Source organism: Nicotiana attenuata, unplaced genomic scaffold (genome assembly GCF_001879085.1).
Source record: "Nicotiana attenuata strain UT unplaced genomic scaffold, NIATTr2, whole genome shotgun sequence".
Classification (NCBI taxonomy): Eukaryota; Viridiplantae; Streptophyta; class Magnoliopsida; order Solanales; family Solanaceae; genus Nicotiana; species Nicotiana attenuata.
In genome coordinates, this window is record NW_017670602.1 from 139,640 (window position 1) to 151,777 (window position 12,138).

The 12,138-nt window shown below is 45.8% G+C and overlaps 1 pseudogene; it reads left to right on the forward strand.

Annotated features, from left to right (window-relative positions):
- Positions 1-11,160: 11,160 nt before the first annotated feature.
- The window catches only part of LOC109241406, a 4,628-nt pseudogene continuing 3,650 nt past the window's right edge, over positions 11,161-12,138 (forward strand).

A 12,138-nucleotide genomic window follows, 5' to 3' on the forward strand; every position in this document is an offset into this window, starting at 1 on the left:
CTGGTATCTTTCCGCTTCTGCGGCTTGGGAACCGCAGAAGCGGAGCCGCAGAAGCGGCCTTGGTCGTCGCAGAAGCGAGATTAGCCCTCCCTCTCAGGAACCGCAGAAGCGGTCACCATTCCGCAGAAGCGGAACCGCAGGAGCGGAACCGCAGGAGCGTTATGTGTCCGCAGAAGCAGACTCTGGTCCATTAAGTGAAAACCGCAGAAGCGGTTGTTTTTCCGCATATGCGGGACCGCAGAAGCGGTCCCTTGTCCGTAGAAGCGGAAATCCCTGGGCAGAAATAGAAATGTCGAGGGTTTGAGTTCATAAGTTACAAAATCAATTGAGAGCTCGGGAGAAGGCGATTTTGAGTGGGTTTTTGAAGAGAAAATCACTAGGTAACGTTTCCTTGATCCCTTTTCATTATATTTCATCATTATATAGCTAAATACATCATTGGAATTCGAATTTAGGATCAAAAGTTGGTTAATTTGGGGTAAAATTTCATACACCAAACTATTAGGTTTTGAGGGGGCATTTGACCTCCGATTTGGGAGATTTTTATATGGTTAGACTCGTGAGAGTACGAGGGTTCTGAAAATGTGAAAATTATTCGATTCCGAGACGTTGGATGGAGGGGCATTTTGGTCATTTTACCTATTTTCGCGCCCTAGCTTTAATTTTTATAGTGGAATCAGTTTTTGCAATATTATTTACGTTATGTAATTGAATTGAATAGATTTGGGCCATTTGGAGTCGGATACTCGTGGCAAAGGCGTGGTTTCTATTGATATTGAGCCTGTTCGAGGTAAGTATCTTGCCTAACCTTGTGTGGGGGACTTCCCCTTAGGATTTGAGTCTTCTTTGTTGATTGTATTCCTTGTACGCGAGGTGACGAGTGCGTGCTCGGATTTATTTGTGGAAAATTGCCCCTTTTAGGCTCTTAGATCCTTATAATCACCGAATATGAAGTTGTTCTTGGTACGATTGCGCTCCCTGTTATTAGTTTCACCTCTACATGACTTACTTGGAATTATTTGCCCTTTTTGGTTATTCTTGTTGCCTAATTGACTTTTACTTGTTTAACTGTAGGCATTTACCCTTCTATAGTCACATTATCATTCCTAACTGCTTGTCTTTATCTGGAAAGCATTATTTCTATCTCTCGTGTAATTAATTGGCCTTAATTGGAAAGAAGTTAGATATCCTATGTTTAGTGGATACTTCCTTAATTGTATCCTATGTTTACCTCTCCCTTGTTGAGTTGTTCTTATCGCGCTTAGTATTTCCCTGTTACAGTTATCCTTTGTACGTTAGTTGTACCGTCTTTTGGTGAACGGAATCTCTTGAGTTGATTCTCTTGCTTTGTTCATGTATATATATTGTCATTTGTTGATATTGTGAGGCACGAGGTTTCTGCCGTGCAGTTGTTGATATTGTGATGCACGAGGTTTCTGTCATGCGGTTGTTGATATTGTGATGCACGAGGTTTCTGCCGTGCTGTTGTTGATATTGTGATGCACGAGGTTTCTGCCGTGCAGTTGTTGATGTTGTGATACACGAGGTTTCTGCCGTGCGGTTGTTGATGTTGTGATGCACGAGCTTTCTGCCGTGCAGTTGTTGATACTGTGATGCATGAGGTCTTTGTCGTGCTATTGTTGTCATTGATGTTTTGCACATGTGGCGTAATAAGGCAGGATATGTTATATGCTTATATGTGGGTTGCACATGTGGCGGAATAAGGTGGGAACATTGTGATGCACGTGTGGCGAAATAAGGCGGTGCTTATTATGTTACAAATTGCACACATGGCGTAATAAGGTGGGCTATGTCAGGGGTTGATTGTAAAGAATTGTGACGGCCTGTAGAGGCATTCTTATTTGTTTAATATCGTGATTGTGGGTTGCTTACCCGTATGAGCTTTATCGTTTGGAAGTTGTGAGGTAATATCGTACGAGCGGTCCGTTCTCCTTTTCATGTTTACTAGCTGGTAGAATTTTGTTAGAAACATTTGCACAAGCATACACGTAGCTGAACGCCCCTATTGGAGGTGAATTCCTCCTGATTTTGCTAAGGGTGGAGGTACGCCCTCGTTTATCCATTATATTTGTGAGAGTGGCCCTAGTTAGCCAGTTAGTTGTCGGTACGACCATGAGATTGATGGGGCACAGGATGCCAATTGTTAGATTTCAGATGCTAGATCTTCGCGAGTTGTGGTTTGTCCGAGACTTGGTGAAATTGTGGAAAGAGTTGGATAAGACCTTTGTGAACATCATTGTAGGATATGAGTTATTGACTTGTTTTCCCATTGCTGTGTTGTGACCTTAGGATTTGGATTGTGATTCTATCGTTATTTCCTATCCTCATTTATTATATTCTCGTTGTTACTTGTTGTATTTTTCCCTTATTGTGAATTGTAGCATTCTTGGTCATTCATGCAGTCTTTACATATTTAAATGTCATTTCCATTGTTCCTATGATTATGCTGTTTATTGACGGTAGGTGCCTTGACTGTTCCTCGTCACTACTCCACCGAGGTTAGTCTTGATACTTACTGGGCACCACCGTGGTGTGCTCATGCTACTCTTCTGCACATTTTTGTTGTGCAGATACAGGTACTCCCACTCAGTTCTGTCAGCCTTGGAAGGAGGCGTATCTTTAGAGACTCCGAGGTATATCTGCTACGTCCGCAGACCGAGGAGTCCCTTTCCAGTTTTCTGTAATAAGTATAGCTCTTTCAGCATTTCTCCTTTGTATAGATATTCTTGAGTCAGAGCCTCTTATGTGTCCCTTAGCTTGTGATTTGTGAGTTTCCCGGTTTTGGGAATTGTTTCAGACTTGTGATATTGAGTTGTACTTGCCATGCGGCATTCAGTACAGATTCCTTTAGATGTGTGATTTGATTTTCCTCTATTTTTCCGCAATTATTATATTTCCGCAAATGATAGGCTTACCTGGTCATGGGGACCAGGTGCCGTCATGACATGTTCACGGTTGGTGAACTAGGGTCGTGACAGAATAGCAGCAATAACTCAATCTACGCCTCCGGAATACCTGTATCTGCACACATGGTGCAGGGAGTAAAAGCATTAAGCAGTTCCACACTAATGACTGACGGAAAGAAATCTCGTAAAAGCATTAAGCAGTTCTATATCAAAGGGGTAAGAACATTTAAACAACAACTAAATGAAGAAACCGAGTAAAATCCTTTAAGTCAATACTTAACTCATTTATTCCTCACGATAACCGAAATCATAATTACGCCGCTGCAGCGCGCAGCCCGACCCATATAGTATACTGTTGCGGCGTGCAGCCCGATCCAATAATAATAGTCGACTGCGCTCACTGGGGGTGTGCAGACTCCGGAGGGGCTCCTTCAGCCCAAGCGCTATACTACTGCGGCGTGCAGTCCGATCCATATAAATATACTGCTGCGGCGTGCAGCCCGATCCAATAATATACTGCTGCGGCGTGCAGCCCGATTCGTATAAATATATATACTGCTGCGGCGTGCAGCCCGATTCAATACATATCAAATACCCTCACAATGGGGTTCTCAACCCCTCTCAGTCAATATAAACTTAGCCCCTCGGGCATACTAAGATAGGATAGGGACTCCAGCCCACATGTTACTCTCATTTTTGGTTTAGCTATTTAGAGCCAGTTTGTATTTTATTAAGCAGTTAGAAACATGACTGAGGGTATGATTTTTACCGAGTAAAGTGAGGTTAATCAGTACAAATGCCCCTAAGGGTTCTACAGGTCGGCACAAGGCCCCAAACATGGCAACTAGCCCAAACTAAAATTATATTAATTAAGTCTCAGTCAAAATACAATAGAATCAGCAATCGGGATGGACCAAGTCCAAATCCCCAGCAGTAATGGACCCTACGCTCATCATGCGGCGTGTGTCTCACCTCAACATAGCACTACGTTGTGCAAATCCGGAGTTTCAAACCTTCAGGACATCATTTATAACCATTACTCACCTCAAGCTGGCCAAAGTCCTAGATCGCTATGACCTTGCCTCGCAAATCAACCTCCTCGCGTGTCGAATCTGGCTAAAACCACAACGAATACGTTACAATAGGCTAAGGGAATATAACCCAATCGAAAAGACTCGAAAAATATCGAAATTCACGAAGTTGGCAAAACCCGAGCCCCGGGCCCACTTCTCGAAAAATCAGAAAATTGACATCACCGGATTCCTCATCTCGCCACGAGTCTATACATATCAAATTTACCAAAATCGGAGTCCATTTGACCCCTCAAATTCCACTTTGAAACACCAAATTTCCAAGCCCTAGCTTTACCCTCTTTTGATGAATTTCAACAAATTTCCATGTTAATTCTACCGTAGATTCATGTATTTAGGCCAAGGAACTCACCTCCAATCACACCTAGTCGAAATCCCCTTCAAATTCCGTCCAAGAACTCTCAAGGTCGATCAAAAATGGTGGAAATGGACTTAAGCTCGCGGAACAAAATGAGCCTTAAAACCCTTCTATGAACAGTGATTTTCGTATCTGCGGTCCCTTTACCGCATTTGCGGCCACCGCTTCTGCGGTTATACTCCCGCTTCTGCGGATCTTCATTTAGGTCCACGACCGCTTCTGCGGTCCACTCTCCGCATTTGCGGATTCTGCTTCTGCGAATACCTGTCCGCTCCTGCGGAAATTCCAAGGCCACGCCACTTCGCTTCTGCGACTAATCTACCGCATCTGCGGTCTCGCAGATGCAGCTCCCATTCCGCATCGGCGCTATCTTCCATTCAAGCCAAGCGACCGCACCTGCGACCCTCCTTCCGCACCTGCGCAACCGCATCTGCGGCTCCCTTTCCGCAGATGCGGAAATACCAGAAACCAGACATACCAGCAGTCTCATAAGTCCAGAATTCATCCCGATAGCCATCCGAAATCACCCCGAGGCCCCCCGGGACCTCAACCAAAAGCGAAACATGAACCAACACCTTATTCAAACTTGCTCGAATCATCAAAACACCACAAATAACACCAAAACCATCAAATTACATCAAATTCTAAGTTCCTCCAAATCTTCCGAAACTCACATTCGATCAAAAACCCAACCAAAACACCTCGGAATGATATGAAATTTTGCACACGCATCCAAAATCGCCTAACGAAGCTACAGCAACTCTCGGAATTCCATTCCGACCCTCGGATCAAAATCTCACCCATCAACCGGAATTCGCCAAAATACTAACTTCGCCAATTCAAGCTTAATTCTACACCGGACCTCCAAAATCAATTCCGATCACACTCCTAAGTCACAAATCATCCCCTGAAGCTAACCAAATCACCGGAAATCACATCCGATCCCTCTAACTCACAAGTCAATATCCGGTTGACTTTTCCAATACAAACCTTCCTTAAAGAGACTATGTGTCTCATTTCCATCCAAAACCAATCCAAATCGACTCGTTCACTCAAGACTCTTATAATAAAACATGAGGAAGCAGAAAATGGGGAAAACGGGGCGGTAACTCACGTACGACGGGCCGGGTCGTCACATCCTCCCCAACTAAAACAAACGCTCGTCCTCGAGCGAGTCAAGAAACATACCTGAAGTCTCAAACAGCTGAGGGTATCTGCTCCGCATCTCTCGCTCGGTCTCCCAAGTAGCCTCATCCATGGGCCGACCTCTCCACTGCACCTCTACCGAAGCTATATCCTTTGATCTCAACTTTCGAACCTGACGACCCAAAATAGGTCAAATCATCATCCAACTGAACAGTGCTGAAGTCCAATACATGAGACGGGTCCCCAACATACTTTCGGAGCATAGAAACATGAAATACCGGATGCACGCCCGACAAGCTGGGTGGCAAAGCAAGCTCATAAGCCACCTCCCCAATCCTCCTAAGTACCTTAAAAGGCCCAATAAACCACGGACTCAGCTTCCCTTTCTTCCCAAACTGCATAACACCCTTCATGGGTGAAACCTTCAGCAACACCTTATCACCAACCATATAAGACACATCTCGAACCTTCCGGTCCGTATAACTCTTCTGACGCGACTGTGCTGTACGAAGCCTCTCCTGAATCAGCTTCACCTTCTCTAAGGCATCCTGAACCATCTATGTCCCCAATAGCCTAGCCTCACCGGGCTCGAATCAACCAACAGAAAATCTACACCGCCTCCCATACAACGCCTCATACGGAGCCATCTGAATACTCGATTGATAACTGTTATTGTAGGCAAACTCTGCAAGCGGCAAAAACTCATCCCAAGAACCTCCAAAATCAATAACACAGGCACGCAACATGTCCTCCAATATCTGAATAGTACGCTCGGACTGCCCGTCCGTCTGAGGATGAAACGTTGTGCTCAACTCCACCTGTGTACCCAACTCCCGCTGAAAAGTCCTCCAGAACTGAGAAGTGAACTGAGTACCCCTATCTGAGATAATGGACACTGGAACCCCATGCAATCGGACAATCTCCCGGATAAAGATCCCTGCCAGTCGCTACGAAGAATAGGTAGTACATACTGGAATGAGGTGCACGGACTTGGTCAGCCGATCCACAATCACCCAAATCGAATCAAACTTCTTCAAAGTCCGAGGGAGACCACTCACGAAATCCATAGTAATCCTCTCCCACTTCCACTCTGGAATAATCATCCGCTGAAGTACACCACCCGGCCTCTGATGCTCATATTTCACCTGCTGACAGTTGAGACACCGAGCCACAAATCCTACAATGTCCTTCTTCATCCTCCTCCACCAATAATGCTGCCTCAAGTCCTGATACATCTTCGCGGCACCCGGGTGAATGGAATACCGCGAGCTGTGGGCTCCTCCAATATCAACTCCTGAAGCCCATCCACATTGGGCACACAAATCCGGCCCTGCATCCTCAGCACACCATCATCACCAATGGTCACGTCTCTGGCATCATCATGCTGAACCCTGTCCTTAAGGACAAGCAAATGTGGGTTATCATACTGGCGCTCTCTGATGCGATCATATAAGGAAGACCGAGAAACCACGCAAGCCAACACCCGACTAGGCTCCGAAATATCTAATCTTACCATCCGATTGGCCAAAGCCTGGACATCCACTGCAAAGGGCCTCTCCCCAACTGGAATATACGCCAAACTCCCCATACTAACCGCCTTTCGGCTCAAAGCATCGGCCACTACATTGGCCTTCCCCGGGTGATAAAGAATGGTAATATCATAATCCTTGAGTAACTCTAGCCACCTCCGCTGCCTCAAATTAAGATCCTTTTGCTTGAATAAATGTTGAAGACTGTGATGATCAGTGAATACCTCGCAAGATACGCCATACAAGTAATGCTTCCAAATCTTCAAAGCATGAACTATAGCAGCCAACTCCAAATCATGTACAGGGCAGTTCTTCTCGTGGGGCTTCAACTGGCGAGAAGCATAAGCAATAACTCTACCCTCCTACATCAATACACATCCGATCCCAACTCTCAAAGCATCACAATATACGGCATAAGAACCTGAAGCTGATGGCAAAATCAACACTGGAGCCGTGGTCAAAGCTGTCTTGAGCTTCTGAAATCTCTCCTTTCACTCGTCCGACCATACAAATGGAGCGCCCTTCTAAGTCAACTTGGTCAAGGGCGATGCAATAGAGGAAAATCCCTGAACAAACCGGCGATAATAACCTACCAACCCAAGGAAACTACGAATCTCCATGGCTGAGGTCGGTCTAGGCCAACTCTGAACCGCCTCTATCTTCTTCGGGTCGACCTGAATACCCTCGCTGGACACCACGTGCCCCAAGAAAGCTACTGAGCTGAGCCAAAACTCACACTTGGAGAACTTTGCGTAAAGCTTCTCCTCCCTCAATCTCTGCAATACAACCCACAAATGTTGTGCGTGTTCCTCCTGGCTACGCGAGTACACCAGAATATCATCAATAAAAACAATCACAAACGAATCCAGATACAGCCGGAAAACACTGTCCATCAAGTGCATGAACGCTGCTGGGGCATTGGTCAGCCCAAAGGACATAACAAAAAACTCATAGTGCCCATATCTAGTCCTGAAAGCAGACTTCATAATATCCGAATCCCTAATCTTCAACCGGTGATAGCCCGAACGGAGGTTAATCTTGGAGAACACCCTCGCTCCTTGAAGCTGGTCAAATAAATCATCAATACGAGGCAGGGGATATTTGTTCTTCACAGTTACTTTGTTCAATTGCCTGTAGTCAATGCACATCCTCATGGTGACATCCTTCTTCTTCACAAATAGAACCGGTGCACCCCACGGTGACACACTAGGCCGAATGAGCACCTTATCTAGGAGTTCCTGAAGCTAATCCTTTAATTCTTTCAACTCTGCTGGCGCCATACGATATGGTGGAATGGAAATGGGCTGAGTGCCCGGCACCAGGTCAATACCAAAACAATGTCCCTGTCCGGCAGAATGCCCGGCAGGTCTGCAGGAAACACATCTGGAAACTCCCTCACAACCGGGACAGAATCAATGCTAGGAGTCTCGGCTCCAATATCTCTCACGAACGCCAAATAGAAAAGGCAACCCTTCCCAATCATACGCTGGGCCTTTAAGAATGTAATCACCCTGCTAGGAACATAGTCAGTCATACCACGCCACTCGATCCTCGGTACACCCGGTATAGCCAGAGTGACTATCTTAGCATGACAGTCTAGAATAGCATGACACAGAGATAACCAGTCCATGCCCAAAATAACATCAAAATCTACCATGCTCAATAGCAACAGATCAACTCGGGTCTTTAGACCCCCAATAGTAACCAAACATGACCGGTATACATGGTCTACAACAACCGTATCGCCCACCGGGGCAGATACATGAACAGGTAAGGCAAGACACCCTCGGGTCGTACCCAAATGATGAGCAAAATATGAAGACACATAGGAATAAGTGGAACCGGGATTAAATAAAACTGAGGCAACCCTGTGGGAGACTGAAATAATACCTGTAATAATAGCATCCGAAGCAATAGCATCTGTCCTGCGCTGTAGAGCATAAAAGCGAGCTTGACCACCGCCCGATCGACCACCACCCCTGGGGCGACCCCTGGCTGCCTGTCCCTCACCCCTAGCTGGTGGGGCGGGTGCTGAAGAAACTGGACCAGAAGATGAGGGCTGACCCCTCTGCTGAGATGAGCTAGCAGCACGACGAGGACACTCCCTCCGCATATGCCCGAACTCTCCACACTCATAGCAACTCCCGGGTGCTGGGAACTGGGACTGAAGGGAACCCCTCGCGCCGGAGTGACTAGCTGATGCACTCGGCCTGGAAGAACCCTGAGCAGATGGAGCAAGAGACCAACTCTGTGCTGGAAGAGCGCTGAGAGATGGCTGACTCTGCTGAGAACCCTGATAACCACGACCTGAAGATCCTCCTCGGTACTCGGGTCGAGCTGACTGAGCGGGCCTGAAAGAACGACCCCGACCCTGCTGGAACTGGCCCCTCGAAGGAGCGCCACCGTAACTACCAGAACCTCGAGGCCTCTTGGCCTCCCTCTCATCTCGATCCTGCCGGCGAACCGACTCAATCTCTCGGGCTATATCAACCACCTCCTCGAATGTGGCACCCAACACTTGCTCCCTAGTCATATGAACACGAAGAGGGTGGGTGAGACCATCAATAAACCTCCGGATACGCTCACGATCTATCGGAACCAGCCAAACTGCATGACGAGACAACTCCAAAAATCTCATCTCATACTGGGACACTGTCATATCTCCCAACCGTAGCCACTCAAACTGTCTGCGCAGCTCCTCCTTGCGAGACTGCGGTACATACTTCTCCAAGAAGAGAGTGGAGAACTCCTGCCAAGTCAAAGGTGTTGCACCAGCCGGCCTACGCCGCTCATACGCCTCCCACCAAGTGAAGGCGGCTCCCGTAAACTGAAAGGTAGTAAAAGCCACACCACTGGACTCAAGAATCCCCGCTGTATGGAGCATTCACTGACATCTGTCGAGAAAACCCTGGGCATCCTCGCCCTCAGCTCCACTAAATGTCGGAGGCTGGAGTCTACCAAACCTCTCGAGGCAACGCTGCTCGTCCTCGGGCATAACTGGAACCCTGAACTCCTGTACTGGTACCACTGGCTGAGCTGGAGGTGCCTCTGGAGTCTGTAGTCCCTGTGCTGCCTGCTCAGGTGTGCGAGCAATGGGGGTCTGATTGCCTCCCCCGGCCTGTGAAGTAGCTACTGGTGCTGTGGTGGCTGAAACCACCTGAGCCAGGCCCGTGCACACTGTCAAGATCTAAACTAATGTCTCCTGAAGGCCAGGAATCACTATGGGCACAGTCGGTGCCTGAGCTGGTACTGCTGGAGCCTGATCTGGAACTGGGGCAGCTGGTGGATCAATAGGTGCTGCCCTCGCTGCTCTGCCTCGGCCAAGACCATGCGCATTTCATGTGACCCAAATCTAAATCCTAAAACGTTGAGTAAAATGTGTTTCGGATCCGGGTGCATTTCATGTGACGTGATCCAAAAACACGTTTTAAACGACGTTCAATCTTCCTAAAAATCAATTAAAAGCGGTAAATAATTTTAAATTGCACTATAGGATGAACATGTTTTAAAATCAGATACTAAGCCAATTATGATAGTTTAAGCGACCGTGCTAGAACCACGGAATTCGGGGGTGCCTAACACCTTCCCCCGGGTTAACAGAATTCCTTATTCAGAATTTCTGGTTCACAGAGTTCACTTGGAAAGTCTAAATTTTCCTCGATTTGGGATTCAAGATAAACCGGTAACTTGGGACACCAAAAGCCAAACCTATCCCAAGTGGCGATTCTGATAAATAAATAANGCTTGGGCCACTAAAATCCTGCCTAATGGAGAGATAGTTGGAGAGGTAACAAAACCCTATACTTTTCATTACAAAACTAACAAACCGGAAAAAGATGGATTATTTTGTGAAAGAATTTTTGGTCCTATAAAAAGCGGAATTTGTGCTTGTGGAAATTATCGAGTAATCGGAGATGAAAAAGAAGACCCGAAATTTTGTGAACAATGCGGGGTCGAATTTGTTGATTCTCGGATACGAAGGTATCAAATGGGCTATATCAAACTCGCATGCCCAGTAACCCATGTGTGGTATTTAAAACGTCTTCCTAGTTATATTGCGAATCTTTTGGATAAACCTCTTAAAGAATTAGAAGGCCTAGTATACTGCGATGTGTGATTTGATCGAAATTCTAATTTTACAGACTCGGAAGGAGAAACTGTCATCCCAGCCAATCCAATTGGGATGCCCTGGACCTGACATGTCACTTGGAAAGAGTAACATGAAGCTCAGAATTGGGGTGTAGTCAATACTCCCAAATAAAAAGGGAATTGATCCATGGTCGATTTCGTAACAAATCAAATAAAGAGGAATTTCTATTTGTACCTCGTAAAAAAAGCTTTTTATTTTGTGGAATGAACCATTTCCTTTCTTTTCGTGGAAAGAAATTATGTTCAAGTAAGCAAATATGTCATGGTTCTAGGAGTCTATCTATCGCGTATAGACTTTAAGGGCGTGGTGGCCTAACCATCGAGGTGAAGTCGGGACCTAAAAGATCGAATGGAACAATATATAGACAAGTAAATCCCTTATGGGTTCCAAGGTATTCCTTTAATTATTAAGAGTTAAGGGATTTATCATTCAAAGGGAAGTAGACTACTCAAGAATTTTCTATTTTATTTGTTGGAATTGAATTTGAATAAAGAATTAATAGAGGACGGAATCACTGAAATCTTGTTTCGTCTTCACTGGGAACTTGAGTAAGGAGTAGACCTTTTTATTTTGGGATTTTCTAGAGTTTGAAAACGAGAACTCCTTTCCTTAGTTGGTGTACCTACTTGAGCCGGATGAAAGGAAACTTTCACGTCCGATCTTGAAGGGGGGGAGATCCTATAGAATCCTATCCCAATTTTTCTTTTGCTAGGCCCATAACTAAAAATCCCACTTTCTTACAATTACGAATTTTATTCGAATATGAAATCCAATCTTGGAAATACAGCATCCCACTATTTTTTACTACCCAGGGTTTCGATACATTTCGCAATCGAGAAATCTCTACTGGCGCAGGTGCTATCCGAGAACAATTAGCCGATCTAGATTTACGAATTATTATAGAGAATTCGTTGGTAGAATGGGAAGAATTGGGGGA